Consider the following 18815-nt stretch of genomic DNA (forward strand, 5'->3'; position numbering starts at 1 on the left):
AAAGTGAATGAAAATGGCCAATTTACTCACTCTGCGGCCTTAAAAAGTGTTTCTCCTCCACGGGAAGTGAAAAAAATAACATTTGGAGGCATTTATTGTTCAATCAAAAACGCCTGTTTTTTGGTTAAAGAGATAACCACCCCCCCTTACGACATGCTTCAGAAACAAAAAAAATGCTCCATTTTCAAATGTTGCGTCTTTGAATGACAATTCACATTTGTACGTGGATAATCACTTTTAGAGATAACATTAGATGTTTAAAGTGATTTTCAAGCTTCCAGGGGCCCTAAACACAAGATTTGAGAAATGGGTAAAAGTGAATGAAAATGGCCAATTTACTCACTCTGAGGCCTTAAAAAGTGTTTCTCCTCCGTGGGAAGTGAATTAAATAACGTTTGGAGGCCTTTATTGTTCAACCAAAAACGCCGTTTTTTGGTGAAAGAGATAACCACCCCCCTTACGACATGCTTCAGAAACAAAAAAAAAGGTCAATTTTCAAATGTTGCGTCTTTGAACTACAATTCACATTTGTACGTGGATAATCACTTTTAGAGATAAAATTAGATGTTTAAAGTGATTTTCAAGCTTCCAAGGGCCCTAAACACAAGATTTGAGGAATGGGTAAATGTGAATGAAAATGGCCTATTTATTCACTCTGAGGCCTTAAAAAGTTTTTCTCCACCCCAGAAAGTGAATTAAATAACATTTGGAGGCCTTTATTGTTCAATCAAAAACGCCCAATTTTTGATGAAAGAGATAATTATCCCCCCTTACGACATGCTTCAGAAACTAAAAAAATAATCCATTTTCAAATGTTGCCTCTTTGAACTACAATTCACATTTGTACGTGGAAAATCACTTTTAAACATAAAATGAGATGTTTAAAGTGATTTTCATGCTTCCAGGGGCCTTAAACACCAGATTTGAGGAATGGGTAAAAGTGAATGAAAATGGCCAATTTACTCACTCTGAGGCCTTAAAAAGTGTTTCTCCTCCATGGGAAGTGAATTAAATACCATTTGGAGGCCTTTAGTGTTCAACCAAAAACGCTGTTTTTGGTGAAAGAGATAACCACCCCCCCTTACGACATGCTTCAGAAACGAAAAAAAAGGTCCATTTTCAAATGTTGCGTCTTTGAACTACAATTCACATTTGTATGTGGATAATCACTTTTAGAGATAAAATTCGATGTTTAAAGTGATTTTCAAGCTTCCAGGGGCCCTAAACACAAGATTTGAGGAATGGGTAAATGTGAATGAAAATGGCCAATTTATTCACTCTGCAGCCTTAAAAAGTTTTTCTCCACCCCAGAAAGTGAATTAAATAACATTTGTAGGCCTTTATTGTTCAATCAAAAATGCCCGATTTTTGATGAAAGAGATAATTATCCCCCCTTACGACATGCTTCAGAAACTAAAAAAATGGTCCATTTTCAAATGTTGCCTCTTTGAACTACAATTCACATTTGTACGTGGAAAATCACTTTTAAACATAAAATGAGATGTTTAAAGTGATTTTCATGCTTCCAGGGGCCTTAAACACCAGATTTGAGGAATGGGTAAAAGTGAATGAAAATGGCCAATTTACTCACTCTGCGGCCTTAAAAAGTGTTTCTCCTCCACGGGAAGTGAAAAAATTTACATATGGAGGCATTTATTGTTCAATCAAAAACGCCCGATTTTTGATGAAAGAGATGACCACCCCCCCTTACGACATGCTTCAGAAACAAAAAAAATGGTCCTTTTTCAAATGTTGCCTCTTTGAACTACAATTCACATTTGTAAGTGGAAAATCACTTTTAAACATAAAATGAGATGTTTAAATTGATTTTCATGCTTCCAGGTGCCTTAAACACAAGATTTAAGGAATGGGTAAAAGTGAATGAAAATGGCCAATTTACTCACTCTGCGGCCTTAAAAAGTGTTTCTCCTCCACGGGAAGTGAAAAAAATAACATTTGGAGGCATTTATTGTTCAATCAAAAACGCCTGTTTTTTGGTTAAAGAGATAACCACCCCCCCTTACGACATGCTTCAGAAACAAAAAAATGCTCCTTTTTCAAATGTTGCGTCTTTGAATGACAATTCACATTTGTACGTGGATAATCACTTTTAGAGATAACATTAGATGTTTAAAGTGATTTTCAAGCTTCCAGGGGCCCTAAACACAAGATTTGAGAAATGGGTAAAAGTGAATGAAAATGGCCAATTTACTCACTCTGAGGCCTTAAAAAGTGTTTCTCCTCCGTGGGAAGTGAATTAAATAACGTTTGGAGGCCTTTATTGTTCAACCAAAAACGCCGTTTTTTGGTGAAAGAGATAACCACCCCCCTTACGACATGCTTCAGAAACAAAAAAAAAGGTCAATTTTCAAATGTTGCGTCTTTGAACTACAATTCACATTTGTACGTGGATAATCACTTTTAGAGATAAAATTAGATGTTTAAAGTGATTTTCAAGCTTCCAAGGGCCCTAAACACAAGATTTGAGGAATGGGTAAATGTGAATGAAAATGGCATATTTATTCACTCTGAGGCCTTAAAAAGTTTTTCTCCACCCCAGAAAGTGAATTAAATAACATTTGGAGGCCTTTATTGTTCAATCAAAAACGCCCAATTTTTGATGAAAGAGATAATTATCCCCCCTTACGACATGCTTCAGAAACTAAAAAAATGGTCCATTTTCAAATGTTGCCTCTTTGAACTACAATTCACATTTGTACGTGGAAAATCACTTTTAAACATAAAATGAGATGTTTAAAGTGATTTTCATGCTTCCAGGGGCCCTAAACACCAGATTTGAGGAATGGGTAAAAGTGAATGAAAATGGCCAATTTACTCACTCTGAGGCCTTAAAAAGTGTTTCTCCTCCATGGGAAGTGAATTAAATACCATTTGGAGGCCTTTAGTGTTCAACCAAAAACGCCGTTTTTGGTGAAAGAGATAACCACCCCCCCTTACGACATGCTTCAGAAACGAAAAAAAAGGTCCATTTTCAAATGTTGCGTCTTTGAACTACAATTCACATTTGTATGTGGATAATCACTTTTAGAGATAAAATTCGATGTTTAAAGTGATTTTCAAGCTTCCAGGGGCCCTAAACACAAGATTTGAGGAATGGGTAAATGTGAATGAAAATGGCCAATTTATTCACTCTGAAGCCTTAAAAAGTTTTTCTCCACCCCAGAAAGTGAATTAAATAACATTTGTAGGCCTTTATTGTTCAATCAAAAACGCCCGATTTTTGATGAAAGAGATAATTATCCCCCCTTACGACATGCTTCAGAAACTAAAAAAATGGTCCATTTTCAAATGTTGCCTCTTTGAACTACAATTCACATTTGTACGTGGAAAATCACTTTTAAACATAAAATGAGATGTTTAAAGTGATTTTCATGCTTCCAGGGGCCTTAAACACCAGATTTGAGGAATGGGTAAAAGTGAATGAAAATGGCCAATTTACTCACTCTGCGGCCTTAAAAAGTGTTTCTCCTCCACGGGAAGTGAAAAAATTTACATATGGAGGCATTTATTGTTCAATCAAAAACGCCCGATTTTTGATGAAAGAGATGACCACCCCCCTTACGACATGCTTCAGAAACAAAAAAAATGGTCCTTTTTCAAATGTTGCCTCTTTGAACTACAATTCACATTTGTAAGTGGAAAATCACTTTTAAACATAAAATGAGATGTTTAAATTGATTTTCATGCTTCCAGGTGCCTTAAACACAAGATTTAAGGAATGGGTAAAAGTGAATGAAAATGGCCAATTTACTCACTCTGCGGCCTTAAAAAGTGTTTCTCCTCCACGGGAAGTGAAAAAAATAACATTTGGAGGCATTTATTGTTCAATCAAAAACGCCTGTTTTTTAGTTAAAGAGATAACCACCCCCCCTTACGACATGCTTCAGAAACAAAAAAAATGCTCCATTTTCAAATGTTGCGTCTTTGAACGACAATTCACATTTGTACGTGGATAATCACTTTTAGAGATAACATTAGATGTTTAAAGTGATTTTCAAGCTTCCAGGGGCCCTAAACACAAGATTTGAGAAATGGGTAAAAGTGAATGAAAATGGCCAATTTACTCACTCTGAGGCCTTAAAAAGTGTTTCTCCTCCGTGGGAAGTGAATTAAATAACGTTTGGAGGCCTTTATTGTTCAACCAAAAACGCCGTTTTTTGGTGAAAGAGATAACCACCCCCCTTACGACATGCTTCAGAAACAAAAAAAAAGGTCAATTTTCAAATGTTGCGTCTTTGAACTACAATTCACATTTGTACGTGGATAATCACTTTTAGAGATAAAATTAGATGTTTAAAGTGATTTTCAAGCTTCCAAGGGCCCTAAACACAAGATTTGAGGAATGGGTAAATGTGAATGAAAATGGCCTATTTATTCACTCTGAGGCCTTAAAAAGTTTTTCTCCACCCCAGAAAGTGAATTAAATAACATTTGGAGGCCTTTATTGTTCAACCAAAAACACCCGTTTTTTGGTGAAAGAGATAACCACCCCCCCTTACGACATGCTTCAGAAACGAAAAAAAGGTCCATTTTCAAATGTTGCCTCTTTGAACTACAATTCACATTTGTACGTGGATAATCACTTTTAGAGATAAAATTAGATGTTTAAAGTGATTTTCAAGCTTCCAGGGGCCCTAAACACAAGATTTGATAAATAGGTAAAAGTGAATGAAAATGGCCAATTTACTCACTCTGAGGCCTTAAAAAGTGTTTCTCCTCCACGGGAAGTGAAAAAAATAACATTTGGAGGCATTTATTGTTCAATCAAAAATGCCTGTTTTTTGGTGAAAGAGATAACCACCCCCCCTTACGACATGCTTCAGAAACGAAAAAAATTGGTCCATTTTCAAATATTGCGTCTTTGAACGACAATTCACATTTGTACGTGGATAATCACTTTTAGAGATGACATTAGATGTTTAAAGTGATTTTCAAGCTTCCAGGGGCCCTAAACACAAGATTTGAGAAATGGGTAAAAGTGAATGAAAATGGCCAATTTACTCACTCTGAGGCCTTAAAAAGTGTTTCTCCTCCATGGGAAGTGAATTAAATACCATTTGGAGGCCTTTATTGTTCAACCAAAAACGCCATTTTTTGGTGAAAGAGATAACCACCCCCCCTTACGACATGCTTCAGAAATGAAAAAAAAGGTCAATTTTCAAATGTTGCGTCTTTGAACTACAATTCACATTTGTACGTGGAAAATAACTTTTAAACATAAAATGAGATGTTTAAAGTGAATTACATGCTTCCAGGGGCCTTAAACACAAGATTTGAGGAATGGGTAAAAGTGAATGAAAATGGCCAATTTACTCATTCTGAGGCCTTAAAAAGTGTTTCTCCTCCACGGGAAGTGAATTAAATAACATTTGGAGGCCTTTATTGTTCAACCAAAAACGCCCGTTTTTTGGTGAAAGAGATAACCACCCCCCCTTACGACATGCTTCAGAAACGAAAAAAATGGTCCATTTTCAAATGTTGCGTCTTTGAACTACAATTCACATTTGTACGTGGATTATCACTTTTAGAGATAAAATTAGATGTTTAAAGTGATTTTCAAGCTTCCTGGGGCCCTAAACACAAGATTTGAGGAATGGGTAAATGTGAATGAAAATGGCCAATTTATTCACTCTAAGGCCTTAAAAAGTTTTTCTACACCCCAGAAAGTGAAATAAATAACATTTGTAGGCCGTTATTGTTCAACCAAAAACGTCCGATTTTTGATGAAAGAGATAACCACCCCCCCTTACGACATGCTTCAGAAACTAAAAAAATGGTCCATTTTCAAATGTTGCCTCTTTGAACTAAATTCACATTTGTACGTGAAAAATCACTTTTAAACACAAAAATGAGATGTTTAAAGTGATTTTCATGCTTCCAGGTGCCTTAAACACAAGATTTGAGGTATGGGTAAAAGTGAATGAAAATGGCCAATTTACTCACTCTGAGGCCTTAATAAGTGTTTCTCCTCCACGGGAAGTGAAAAAAATAACATTTGGAGGCATTTATTGTTCAATCAAAAACGCCTGTTTTTTGGTGAAAGAGATAACCACCCCCCCCTTACGACATGCTTCAGAAACGAAAAATTTTTTCCATTTTCAAATGTTGCGTCTTTGAACGACAATTCACATTTGTACGTGGATAATCACTTTTAGAGATAACATTAGGGGCCTCATGTAGGTAGCCAAATACCGGTCGGTAACGGCCGATTTTCGGTAAATATGCCGTTACCGACCGGTATTCAGACAAGTGAGATGTAGGAGTCCAAAAACCACTTTTCGGTAAATATGAGGCGGTAAATACCGATTCATATTTACCGAATTCTAAAATACCGAATCAGATTTACCGAATACATACTTAACGAATCGGTAAATATGAAGTGGTAAATATGAAGTGGTAAAAATGAAAATGACATGTAGGAGCACTCGGTAATTAAGAAATCCAAGAAAATCGGTAAATAAGAGTCGGTAATTAACACGGATTGAAAGCAGGTGGTAACCATCAACAGTGCAGATAAGCAATCCCAAAATGCAACAGCGTGGACAACATGCCCGCTATGTACGTCATTGCAAGGCGCCTACATCTACAGGCAGCAGGACTGAGGGTTTGGCGACGGGAGGAACGCATCTACAGACAGCGCATCACACTATTCCAGCTGACTGATGCAGAGATACATGAGAGGTACAGGCTACACCCCGAAAACATCATGGCCTTAATCAGGGACCTGCACCCACTCCTGGACCAGCCAATAAGAAGGGCGCACGCCATACCCCCACATGTGCAGGTGCTCTGCAGCCCACATCTGTTGGCATCCGGCAGTTATCAGGTGGTGACAGCTGCGGTGGGTGGTGTATCCCAGAGTTGCCTGTCCCGTTCCTTCAGGAATTTCCTGGATGCCATGATGCAGAGAATGCACCACTACATCAGCTTCCACAACACACAGGCTGCACTGCAGTAAACAAAAACAGACATTTCTCACATGGCACAGTTCCCCCATTTCATTGGCTGCATTGATGGTACACACATCCCAATCTGTCCACCAGCTGACACAGAGCACATCTACAGGATCAGGAAGTCCACCCACTCCATCAATGTGCATACCGAATTGAATGATTTTGTGAATGGTCCTGTGGGTGGCACAACCAAAAGGTGGGCGTATGCTATTTACAACGAAGTCTGCAAGTTGTCGCACAGTGAGGCGGCTTCCAGATTGAGAGCTATTGACCAAGCAAACATGGAGAAGGCTTTAGCCGTTATAGATAATAGCTTCAGCACTCTCTCTTCTAGGATTCATACATGAGACAATAGGCACATGCAAGTACACGGCGCATGCAATGTACAAGCCCCGAATTTGGCGTGCGTCCTACGAGGTATCCCAGTGCCTGTGATTACACCTCCTTTCACTCTGCTTGCAAACGGTATTTATTTAATGTTGAATAATGAAGCTTGCTGCGGGATGTGAGTGGGAAATCCGTACATAACTGTCTCGCATAAAGTTGTCTGCTGCAATACTGTTCTTCTTCCACCCCCGCATGTGCGGCTGGATGTTTCCATCTGGCCTTCGATTCCAACCTTGAAAGCAGAGTTCAACAAGTTGAGCAGAATAGAGCGCTATTGTCCCACAAAGAGGTGCCTTTGACTTCCTCTCGTGAAACATTTGTCCTTCACGTTGCTAATACGCGCACTGAGGTACAGGCGCCTCTGAATACTGACCTCCCCCTGCATTTCGGCTCTTTGATCCAAACTATTTTCAATGCCTCGTCCACGACCGGCCTGCCTCATTTTTTTACACATGTGGGCTCGGGTCTCGTGACCTCTTTCCAACCTATTTTTGGTGTAATTCCGGCATTTGTTCATTCACTGTTCTCGAGCATCTTTGGAGGTGTCCCGCTGCTCCTGGCGCTAGTGGCAGGTGTGCTGCTTTTCCTTTTCATACTCCGGAATGGCTGCTCCTTCTGTGCCACACGAGCACCTGTCCCGTCTGCATCTTCTTCGTGATAGGATGCTTGACTTTTATGGTACTCTGCCATTGGCGACTTTGAGCCTGGCTTATGGATTATCCTTCAGGTATTCCTACTTCACCTGCGTACAACCTGTATTACACTGCCTGGATTGTCCCTTTGAATGGCCTCTGGATTTGTGCTTGACCAACATGGTGTCTCCGGTGCCGGATTTCGATCGACTGATGAGGCCCTTAGTGTCTCACGAGTTGTCCTGTTCTGGTGTCCGGATCATGGCGTGTGGTGCGGCGCATGGTATCCTGGGTAATTGGGACATCTCAGCGGCAGCCTACGACTTCTTGTCCATGAGCTATTTGGAGGAACATTCCGGGTGCCCTCTGATTGTGCTAGAGGCTCCGTTGGTTGGAGAACACGTATGTTCCTTTTCTTTACTTAATTGGATGGCTGAGACTTTTAGTGGCCCTGCAAACGATTTTTTGTTGGAAGCCGTGGCCACATATGCTGCCTATACATTCATGGATTAACTGGATTGTCGTCCATTGCGCCTGTGCTACTGGACAGCACCCTGGCGCAACATTTATTTCTTATATTTCTCTTTTTTCTCTTCCTGATGGTCGGCTTGAGTTTTTTACTATACTTGCATTGTGTTTTTTGGAATTTTATGCTGCAATTAATTGGACTTTAGGACTTTGGCGCTGCATTGGTTACGCCTTGTTCTGCTCTGACGAAACTGAACTCTGCGTTCTCTCTTTTCTTGCCTATTAAATATTGCTTCGCTCAAGGGGGCGTGTAGTGAGTTCTCCCTGAATACGTACATACATTGTTCAGTTAGCATAACCACGTTGAATGTTATGTAGCCATCTTTTTGTCTTTGCACACGACACTGCGTTTACATGTTCTTTCTTGAATAAACTGCTGACTCGAGACTTCCTTCAGACGAGTGCATTCTGTTGTTCCCATCCCAAGCTCTGCGCAGCGACCTTGGTCTGTACATGCTGTGACACACAGTCTGGAATTTTACACAATGCATGTTTTCCACTCTAGGTTGTTCGACCCACTATTTAGCCATGACACACGCGCAGCTGCAAATACCTGACAGTTGGTGCTTTTCATATCACAGACATCATGTTTATTATTCAGACCGAAGACGAGCCTTCCTGCGAGACGGCTCCTGATGCTCCTGTGATGTGATTTCACTGAGCTGATTTTTGGGGTATGGGGTCCCCTATTCAAGCCTAAGAGACCTTCTATTATGACATAATTATGATATTAGCTACTTAGTTAAGGGAAGGTGGTAGTATCCTCGGTATTTTCCGAATCGCTAAATACCACCTCGGTATTTTCCGATTCGGTAAATACCACCTCGGTATTTACCGATTCGGTAAATGCCACCTCGGTATTTACCGATTCGGTGAATTCCGATTCGAGATTACCGAATGTTACCGAATCGGTAACTGTTACCGAATTTTTACCTACATATAACTTAACGATTCTAATTTAACGATTCGGTACGGCTCGGTATTTAAGAAACGGTAAAATTTATTTACCTACATGAGGCCCTAGATGTTTAAAGTGATTTTCAAGCTTCCAGGGGCCCTAAACACAAGATTTGAGAAATGGGTAAAAGTGAATGAAAATGGCCAATTTACTCACTCTGAGGCCTTAAAAAGTGTTTCTCCTCCATGGGAAGTGAATTAAATACCATTTGGAGGCCTTTATTGTTCAACCAAAAACGCCATTTTTTGGTGAAAGAGATAACCACCCCCCCTTACGACATGCTTCAAAAACTAAAAAAATGGTCCATTTTCAAATGTTGCCTCTTTGAACTACAATTCATGTTTGTACGTGGAAAATCACTTTTAAACATAAAATGAGATGTTTAAAGTGATTTTCATGCTTCCAGGGGCCTTAAACACAAGATTTGAGGAATGGGTAAAAGTGAATGAAAATGGCCAATTTACTCATTCTGAGGCCTTAAAAAGTGTTTCTCCTCCACGGGAAGTGAATTAAATAACATTTGGAGGCCTTTATTGTTCAACCAAAAACGCCTGTTTTTTGGTGAAAAAGATAACCACCCCCCCTTACGACAAGCTTCAGAAACGAAAAAAAGGTCCATTTTCAAATGTTGCGTCTTTGAACTACAATACACATTTGTACGTGGATAATCACTTTTAGAGATAAAATTAGATGTTTAAAGTGATTTTCAAGCTTCCAGGGGCCCTAAACACAAGATTTGAGGAATGAGTAAATGTGAATGAAAATGGCCAATTTATTCACTCTGAGGCCTTAAAAAGTTTTTCTCCACCCCAGAAAGTGAATTAAATAACATTTGTAGGCCTTTATTGTTCAATCAAAAACGCCCGATTTTTGATGAAAGAGATAACCACCCCCCCTTACGACATGCTTCAGAAACTAAAAAAATGGTCCATTTTCAAATGTTGCCTATTTGAACCACAATTCACATTTGTACGTGGAAAATCACTTTTACACATAAAATGAGATGTTTAAAGTGATTTTCATGCTTCCAGGGGCCTTAAACACAAGATTTGAGGTATGGGTAAAAGTGAATGAAAATGGCCAATTTACTCACTCTGAGGCCTTAAAAAGTGTTTCTCCTCCACGGGAAGTGAAAAAAATAACATTTGGAGGCATTTATTGTTCAATCAAAAACGCCTGTTTTTTGGTGAAAGAGATAACCACCCCCCCTTACGACATGCTTCAGAAACGAAAAAAATGGTCCATTTTCAAAGTTTGCGTCTTTGAACGACAATTCACATTTGCACGTGGATAATCACTTTTAGAGATAACATTAGATGTTCAAAGTGATTTTCAAGCTTCCAGGGGCCCTAAACACAAGATTTGAGAAATGGGTAAAAGTGAATGAAAATGGCCAATTTACTCACTCTGAGGCCTTAAAATGTGTTTCTCCTCCATGGGAAGTGAATTAAATACCATTTGGAGGTCTTTATTGTTCAACCAAAAACGCCGTTTTTTGGTGACAGAGATAACCATCCCCCCTTACGACATGCTTCAGAAACGAAAAAAAAAGGTCCATTTTCAAATGTTGTGTCTTTGAACTACAATTCACATTTGTACATGGATAATCACTTTTAGAGATAAAATTAGATGTTTAAAGTGATTTTCAAGCTTCCAGGGGCCCTAAACACAAGATTTGAGGAATGGGTAAATGTGAATGAAAATGGCCAATTTATTCACTCTGAAGCCTTAAAAAGTTTTTGTCCACCCCAGAAAGTGAATTAAATAACATTTGTAGGCCTTTATTGTTCAATCAAAAACGCCCGATTTTTGATGAAAGAGATAACCATCCCCCCTTACGACATGCTTCAGAAACTAAAAAAATGGTCCATTTTCAAATGTTGCCTCTTTGAACTACAATTCACATTTGTACATCGAAAATCACTTTTAAACATAAAATGAGATGTTTAAAGTGATTTTCATGCTTCCAGGGGCCTTAAACACAAGATTTGAGGAATGGGTAAAAGTGAATGAAAATGGCCAATTTACTCATTCTGAGGCCTTAAAAAGTGTTTGTCCTCCACGGGAAGTGAATTAAATAACATTTGGAGGCCTTTATTGTTCAACCAAAAATGCCCGTTTTTTGGTGAAAGAGATAACCATCCCCCCTTACGACATGCTACAGAAACGAAAAAAAAGGTCCATTTTCAAATGTTGCGTCTTTGAACTACAATTCACATTTGTACATGGATAATCACTTTTAGAGATAAAATTAGATGTTTAAAGTGATTTTCAAGCTTCCAGGGGCCCTAAACACAAGATTTGAGGAATGGGTAAATGTGAATGAAAATGGCCAATTTATTCACTCTGAAGCCTTAAAAAGTTTTTGTCCACCCCAGAAAGTGAATTAAATAACATTTGTAGGCCTTTATTGTTCAATCAAAAACGCCCGATTTTTGATGAAAGAGATAACCATCCCCCCTTACGACATGCTTCAGAAACTAAAAAAATGGTCCATTTTCAAATGTTGCCTCTTTGAACTACAATTCACATTTGTACATGGAAAATCACTTTTAAACATAAAATGAGATGTTTAAAGTGATTATCATGCTTCCAGGGGCCTTAAACACCATATTTGAGGAATGGGTAAAAGTGAATGAAAATGGCCAATTTACTCACTCTGCGGCCTTAAAAAGTGTTTCTCCTCCATGGGAAGTGAATTAAATAACATTTGGAGGCCTTTATTGTTCAACCAAAAACGCCCGTTTTTTGGTGAAAGAGATAACCACCCCCCCTAACGACATGCTTTCGAAACGAAAAAAAAGGTCCATTTTCAAATGTTGCGTCTTTGAACTACAATTCACATCTGTACGTGGATAATCACTTTTAGAGATAAAATTAGATGTTTAAAGTGATTTTCAAGCTTCCAGGGGCCCTAAACACAAGATTTGAGGAATGGGTAAATGTGAATGAAAATGGCCAATTTATTCACTCTGAGGCCTTAAAAAGGTTTTCTCCACCCCAGAAAGTGAATTAAATAACATTTGTAGGCCTTTATTGTTCAATCAAAAACGCCCGATTTTTGATGAAAGAGATAACCACCCCCCCCCCTTACGACATGCTTCAGAAACTAAAAAAATGGTCCATTTTCAAATGTTGCCTCTTTGAACTACAATTCACATTTGTACGTGGAAAATCACTTTTAAACATAAAATGAGATGTTTAAAGTGATTTTCATGCTTCCAGGGGCCTTAAACACAAGATTTGAGGAATGGGTAAAAGTGAATGAAAATGGCCAATTTACTCACTCTGCGGTCTTAAAAAGTGTTTCTCCTCCACGGGAAGTGAAAAAAAAAACATTTGGAGGAATTTATTGTTCAACCAAAAACGCCTGTTTTTTGGTGAAAGAGATAACCACCCCCCCTTTCGACATGCTTCAGAAACGAAAACAAAAGGTCCATTTTCAAATGTTGCGTCTTTGAACTACAATTCACATTTGTACGTGGATAATCACTTTTAGAGATAAAATTAGATGTTTAAAGTGATTTTCAAGCTTCCAGGGGCCCTAAACACAAGATTTGAGGAATGGGTAAATGTGAATGAAAATGGCCAATTAATTCACTCTGAAGCCTTAAAAAGTTTTTCTCCACCACAGAAAGTGAATTAAATAACATTTGTAGGCCTTTATTGTTCAATCAAAAACGCCCGATTTTTGATGAAAGAGATAACCACCCCCCCTTACGACATGCTTCAGAAACTAAAAAAATGGTCCATTTTCAAATGTTGCCTCTTTGAACTACAATTCACATTTGTGCGTGGAAAATCACTTTTAAACATAAAATGAGATGTTTAAAGTGATTTTCATGCTTCCAGGGGCCTTAAACACAAGATTTGAGGAATGGGTAAAAGTGAATGAAAATGGCCAATTTACTCATTCTGAGGCCTTAAAAAGTGTTTCTCCTCCACGGGAAGTGAAAAAAATAACATTTGGAGGCATTTATTGTTCAATCAAAATCGCCTGTTTTTTGGTGAAAGAGATAACCACCCCCCCTTACGACATGCTTCAGAAACGAAAAAAATGGTCCATTTTCAAATGTTGCGTCTTTGAACGACAATTCACATTTGTACGTGGATATTCACTTTTAGAGATAACATTAGATGTTTAAAGTGATTTTCAAGCTTCCAGGGGCCCTAAACACAAGATTTGAGAAATGGGTAAAAGTGAATGAAAATGGCCAATTTACTCACTCTGAGGCCTTAAAAAGTTTTTCTCCTCCACGGCAAGTGAATTAAATACCATTTGGAGGCCTTTATTGTTCAACCAAAAACGCCCGTTTTTTGGTGAAAGAGATAACCACCCCCCCTTACGACATGCTTCAGAAACGAAAAAAATGGTCCATTTTCAAATGTTGCGTCTTTGAACGACAATTCACATTTGTACGTGGATAATCACTTTTAGAGATAACATTAGATGTTTAAAGTGATTTTCAAGCTTCCAGGGGCCCTAAACACAAGATTTGAGAAATGGGTAAAAGTGAATGAAAATGGCCAATTTACTCACTCTGAGGCCTTAAAAAGTGTTTCTCCTCCACGGGAAGTGAATTACATAACATTTGGAGGCCTTTATTGATCAACCAAAAAAGCCTGTTTTTTGGTGAAAGAGATAACCACCCCCCCTTACGACATGCTGCAGAAATGAAAAAAATGGTCCATTTTCAAATGTTGCGTCCTTGAACTACAATTCACATTTGTACGTGGAAAATCACTTTTAAACATAAAATGAGATGTTTAAAGTGATTTTCATGCTTCCAGGGGCCTTAAACACAAGATTTGAGGAATGGGTAAAAGTGAATGAAAATGGCCAATTTACTCATTCTGAGGCCTTAAAAAGTGTTTCTCCTCCACGGGAAGTGAAAAAAATAACATTTGGAGGCATTTATTGTTCAATCAAAATCGCCTGTTTTTTGGTGAAAGAGATAACCACCCCCCCTTACGACATGCTTCAGAAACGAAAAAAATGGTCCATTTTCAAATGTTGCGTCTTTGAACGACAATTCACATTTGTACGTGGATAATCACTTTTTGAGATAACATTAGATGTTTAAAGTGATTTTCAAGCTTCCAGGGGCCCTAAACACAAGATTTGAGAAATGGGTAAAAGTGAATGAAAATGGCCAATTTACTCACTCTGAGGCCTTAAAAAGTGTTTCTCCTCCACGGGAAGTGAATTACATAACATTTGGAGGCCTTTATTGTTCAACCAAAAACGCCTGTTTTTTGGTGAAAGAGATAACCACCCCCCCTACGACATGCTTCAGAAACGAAAAAAAGGTCCATTTTCAAATGTTGCGTCCTTGAACTACAATTCACATTTGTACGTGGATAATCACTTTTAGAGATAAAATTAGATGTTTAAAGTGATTTTCAAGCTTCCAGGGGCCCTAAACACAAGATTTGAGGTATGGGTAAAAGTGAATGAAAATGGCCAATTTACTCACTCTGAGGCCTTAAAAAGTTTTTCTCCTCCACAGGAAGTGAAAAAAATAACATTTAGAGGCATTTATTGTTCAATCAAAAACGCCTGTTTTTTGGTGAAAGAGATAACCACCCCCCCCCTTACGACATGCTTCAGAAACGAAAAAAATGGTCCATTTTCAAATGTTGCGTCTTTGAACGACAATTCACATTTGTACGTGGATAATCACTTTTAGAGATAACATTAGATGTTCAAAGTGATTTTCAAGCTTCCAGGGGCCCTAAACACAAGATTTGAGAAATGGGTAAAAGTGAATGAAAATGGCCAATTTACTCACTCTGAGGCCTTAAAATGTGTTTCTCCTCCATGGGAAGTGAATTAAATACCATTGGGAGGCCTTTATTGTTCAACCAAAAACGCCGTTTTTTGGTGAAAGAGATAACCACCCCCCCCTTATGACATGCTGCAGAAATGAAAAAAATGGTCCATTTTCAAATGTTGCGTCCTTGAACTACAATTCACATTTGTACGTGGATAATCACTTTTAGAGATAAAATTAGATGTTTAAAGTGATTTTCAAGCTTCCAGGGGCCCTAAACACAAGATTTGAGGAATGGGTAAAAGTGAATGAAAATGGCCAATTTACTCATTCTGAGGCCTTAAAAAGTGTTTCTCCTCCAAGGGAAGTGAATTAAATAACATTTGGAGGCCTTTATTGTTCAACCAAAAACGCCCGTTTTTTGGTGAAAGAGATAACCACCCCCCCCTTACGACATGCTTCAGAAACGAAAAAAAGGTCAATTTTCAAATGTTGCGTCTTTGAACTACAATTCACGTTTGTACGTGGATAATCACTTTTAGAGATAAAATTAGATGTTTAAAGTGATTTTCAAGCTTCCAGGGGCCCTAAACACAAGATTTGAGGAATGGGTAAATGTGAATGAAAATGGCCAATTTATTCACTCTGAGGCCTTAAAAAGGTTTTCTCCACCCCAGAAAGTGAATTAAATAACATTTGTAGGCCTTTATTGTTCAATCAAAAACGCCCGATTTTTGATGAAAGAGATAACCACCCCCCCTTACGACATGCTTCAGAAACTAAAAAAATGGTCCATTTTCAAATGTTGCCTCTTTGAACTACAATTCACATTTGTACGTGGAAAATCACTTTTAAACATAAAATGAGGTGTTTAAAGGGATTTTCATGCTTCCAGGGGCCTTAAACACAAGATTTGAGGAATGGGTAAAAATGAATGAAAATGGCCAATTTACTCATTCTGAGGCCTTAAAAAGTGTTTCTCCTCCACGGGAAGTGAAAAAAATAACATTTGGAGGCATTTATTGTTCAATCAAAATCGCCTGTTTTTTGGTGAAAGAGATAAGCACCCCCCCCTTACGACATGCTTCAGAAACGAAAAAAATAGTCCGTTTTCAAATGTTGCCTCTTTGAACTACAATTCACATTTGTACGTGGAAAATCACTTTTAGAGATAAAATTAGATGTTTAAAGTGATTTTCAAGCTTCCAGGGACCCTAAACACTAGATTTGAGAAATGGGTAAAAGTGAATGAAAATGGCCAATTTACTCACTCTGAGGCCTTAAAAAGTGTTTCTCCTCTATGGGAAGTGAATTAAATAACATTTGGAGGCCTTTATTGTTCAACCAAAAACGCCCGTTTTTTGGTGAAAGAGATAACCACCCCCCCTTACGACATGCTTTCGAAACGAAAAAAAAGGTCCATTTTCGAATGTTGCGTCTTTGAACTACAATTCACATTTGTACGTGGATAATCACTTTTAGAGATAAAATTAGATGTTTAAAGTGATTTTCAAGCTTCCAGGGGCCCTAAACACAAGATTTGAGGAATGGGTAAATGTGAATGAAAATGGCCAATTTATTCACTCTGAGGCCTTAAAAAGGTTTTCTCCACCCCAGAAAGTGAATTAAATAACATTTGTAGGCCTTTATTGTTCAATCAAAAATGCCCGATTTTTGATGAAAGAGATAACCACCCCCCCTTACGACATGCTTCAGAAACTAAAAAAATGGTCCATTTTCAAATGTTGCCTCTTTGAACTACAATTCACATTTGTACGTGGAAAATCACTTTTAAACATAAAATGAGATGTTTAAAGTGATTTTCATGCTTCCAGGGGCCTTAAACACAAGATTTGAGGAATGGGTAAAAGTGAATGAAAATGGCCAATTTACTCACTCTGAGGCCTTAAAAAGTGTTTCTCATCCACGGGAAGTGAAAAAAATCACATTTGGAGGCATTTATTGTTCAATCAAAAACGCCTGTTTTTTGGTGAAAGAGATAACCACCCCCCCTTACGACATGCTTCAGAAACGAAAAAAATGGTCCATTTTCAAATGTTGCGTCTTTGAACGACAATTCACATTTGTACGTGGATAATCACTTTTAGAGACAACATTAGATGTTTAAAGTGATTTTCAAGCTTCCAGGGGCCCTAAACACAAGATATGAGAAATGGGTAAAAGTGAATGAAAATGGCCAATTTACTCACTCTGAGGCCTTAAAAAGTGTTTCTCCTCCATGGGAAGTGAATTAAATACCATTTGGAGGCCTTTATTGTTCAACCAAAAATGCTGTTTTTTGGTGAAAGAGATAACCACCCCCCCTTACGACATGCTTCAGAAACGAAAAAAAGGTCAATTTTCAAATGTTGCGTCTTTGAACTACAATTCACATTTGTACGTGGATAATCACTTTTAGAGATAAAATTAGATGTTTAAAGTGATTTTCAAGCTTCCAGGGGCCCTAAACACAAGATTTGAGGAATGGGTAAATGTGAATGAAAATGGCCAATTTATTCACTCTGAGGCCTTAAAAAGGTTTTCTCCACCCCAGAAAGTGAATTAAATAACATTTGTAGGCCTTTATTGTTCAATCAAAAACGCCCGATTTTTGATGAAAGAGATAACCACCCCCCCTTACGACATGTTTCAGAAACTAAAAAAATGGTCCATTTTCAAATGTTGCCTCTTTGAACTACAATTCATATTTGTACGTGGAAAATCACTTTTAAACATAAAATGAGATGTTTAAAGGGATTTTCATGCTTCCAGGGGCCTTAAACACAAGATTTGAGGAATGGGTAAAAATGAATGAAAATGGCCAATTTACTCACTCTGCGGCCTTAAAAAGTGTTTCTCCTCCACGGGAAGTGAAAAAAATAACATTTGGAGGAATTTATTGTTCAACCAAAAATGCCTGTTTTTTGGTGAAAGAGATAACCACCCCCCCTTACGACATGCTTCAGAAACGAAAAAAAAGGTCCATTTTCAAATGTTGCGTCTTTGAACTAAAATTCACATTTGTACGTGGATAATCACTTTTAGAGATAAAATTAGATGTTTAAAGTGATTTTCAAGCTTCCAGGGACCCTAAACACAAGATTTGAGAAATGGGTAAAAGTGAATGAAAATGGCCAATTTACTCACTCTGAGGCCTTAAAAAGTGTTTCTCCTCCATGGGAAGTGAATTAAATAACATTTGGAGGCCTTTATTGTTCAACCAAAAACGCCCGTTTTTTGGTGAAAGAGATAACCACCCCCCCTTACGACATGCTTTCGAAACGAAAAAAAAGGTCCAGTTTCGAATGTTGCGTCTTTGAACTACAATTCACATTTGTACGTGGATAATCACTTTTAGAGATAAAATTAGATGTTTAAAGTGATTTTCAAGCTTCCAGGGGCCCTAAACACAAGATTTGAGGAATGGGTAAATGTGAATGAAAATGGCCAATTTATTCACTCTGAGGCCTCAAAAAGGTTTTCTCCACCCCAGAAAGTGAATTAAATAACATTTGTAGGCCTTTATTGTTCAATCAAAAACGCCCGATTTTTGATGAAAGAG

Source organism: Triturus cristatus, chromosome 6, assembly GCF_964204655.1.
Source record: "Triturus cristatus chromosome 6, aTriCri1.1, whole genome shotgun sequence".
Taxonomy (NCBI): Eukaryota; Metazoa; Chordata; class Amphibia; order Caudata; family Salamandridae; genus Triturus; species Triturus cristatus.